This window comes from Dipodomys merriami, unplaced genomic scaffold, assembly GCF_024711535.1.
Source record: "Dipodomys merriami isolate MVZ:Mamm:240054 unplaced genomic scaffold, mDipMer1.0.p SCAF_3, whole genome shotgun sequence".
Lineage (NCBI taxonomy): Eukaryota > Metazoa > Chordata > Mammalia > Rodentia > Heteromyidae > Dipodomys > Dipodomys merriami.
In genome coordinates, this window is record NW_027204492.1 from 15,755,938 (window position 1) to 15,758,232 (window position 2,295).

Genomic DNA, 2,295 nt, shown 5'->3' on the forward strand with positions numbered 1-2,295 from the left:
CACAGAACATATCTTAAGAGAGTTCACTGACTAAATTTGGTGATTCATTAATTGACAAAAACTTGGTGATGTGGCGAGGGAAAACAGAGTTGAGGCAGTGGAGTTGGTAGGGATGCTGTCTTCTGAGATGAAATGAATAAGGGTGAATTCAGCATCAGATGTGTTGTGTGATTAAGTGCCCCATGGGACAGTCAAGTCTAAATGTTGAACAGGAGGTTCAAAAGGAAGGTGTGGACATCCAGAGAACTGGCTAGGCTTTAGGAGTTGGGAGGGGGGTTCAGTGGTAGAGTGCCTACCTAGCATGTGTGAGGCTTTAGGTTTCAAGTCCTACTCCACGGAAGAGAGAGGGGTGTGTGATCCATACAGAGTTGGGAGTTAGCAGCCTCTGGGTGGTATTTGAACCTGTGGAAGCAGGTGAGGGTGGGTGCCAGCATGTTGTGTTAAGGATGAAAGGAAAATGTAACCCAGGCAGAAAGTAACCCAAAAGACCACGCGGGCTTTAGTCAAGTAGAAGAAAAGATTTACTGCCAGCAGAGCTCACAAAGTCAAGTTCTCATGAGGAAAGGAAGAAAATGGCGCCATCTTGTTCCTTGGCGGCCGGAAGTGGGAGGTGCCTCATCTACTGCGCAGGCGCTGCCATGGGGGGGCGGAGATTAGGTCTGTGGCATGGACCTTTCCTTACAGAGGACACAGTCCTCTAGAACGACACCAAGTTAAGTTTTCTCAGCTGTGATGAAACTGAGCAGGAGGCCCCAGAGAGCTAAAAATAAAAGCCAGGAGGGTATGGCTTTGCTGAGATGAGAGAAGAGAGTGCTCTGAAAATGAGAGAGAGAGAAAGAGAGAGAGTATAGTGAATCTCTCTGAAAGCTAAGGACTAAAAAAAAAGAACATTGGGTTTTGCAATAAGAAGTGCAATGGTGAGTGCAATTTCTGAGAGTGTGGGGAGAAAAGGCTGATTATAGTCATTGAGAGAATGATTCATAAGAAGCTTACTTCTTCCTTTCCTTTCTTTTTTTTCCTCACAGATACCACTAGCTGATTTTTCGACTCTACCCAACCCTAATTTTAGTAGGTTCTATTGGAGACTCAGTGTCTTTTTCCCTTTCAAGCTCTTCTTTGTTTCAAGGGTATTTACTCGTGCTGACTAGATGGAGACAGGCTGGAGATAATTTTAAAAAACAAACCCAGGAAAGTGATTGAAGACATCTGCTACCTCGAAATGTACTAACTTTCCCATCATGGTTATTTCATACACTCCCCCTTTCTTAAATATTTTCTATTAGTATGATGTGATAGTTTCCGTAATTAAATAGGTCTATATACTATTTCCCATCCCGAAGCTACCAAGCTCATGTACACTGCAAATCTATGGGTCTAGTGGGTGTGGCGTTAATTGTGCAGTGTTTCGCAAACTGACATGATCATGGAATCCTTTTATTGAGTAGCATGTACAGAATTAGCTTTCCATTAAAAAAAAAGGCTGGGATAATCTATCCTTTTTTTTTTTTTTTTTTTTTGGTGCCAGTTCTGGGGCTTGAACTCAGGGACTGGGCACTGCCCCTGAGCTTCTTTTGCTCAAGTTTAGCACTCTACCACTTGAGCCTCAGCTCCACTTTTGGCTTTTTTAGTGGTTAATTGGAAATAGGAGCTTCACAGATTGATTGGCTTTGAACTGTGATCCTCAGATTTCAGCTTCCTGAGTAGCTAGAATTACAGGCCACTGGCACCTGGTGTATCCGTGTTTATAATTTCCAATACCCATTATTGGATGGTTCCAGAAAATTTTAATCCCTGTCATTCTGATTCTCCTACTCCTGTGACAGAAGTACCTGCTCATTTACCACCACCCAGATCAAGACTGATATGGACACGTGTACACGACTGGAAACTTGAAAGCTGAGCTGGGAATTTATTACAGATGTCCATTGATTCACTAATTTACTCATCCAGTCATTCATTCGGGGGTTTATTGAGTGCTTACTAGGTGTGTACGAAGTACTTAGCTGTAAACACAGGTGTGGGGCATGCACATGCGCATGTGCCTGCGCATGCGCATGTGTGATTTTGAGGAAGTTACATTTATAACCAAAATGCCAGACAGTACATAAGTCGATCAAAATATATCAGAGAGTAATTGGATGCCTGAAGGGAAGAACTCCTAAGCCAAGCAAGGAAGAGGAAGTAAGAATCAAGTCACTAAACATCAGGGAATAGGGAGAGAAACAGAAGATCTGTAAAACTGAAAGGAAACAAAGTCCAGATTTAGCATCTCCAGCTCTGTTTTGTTCCTCATGT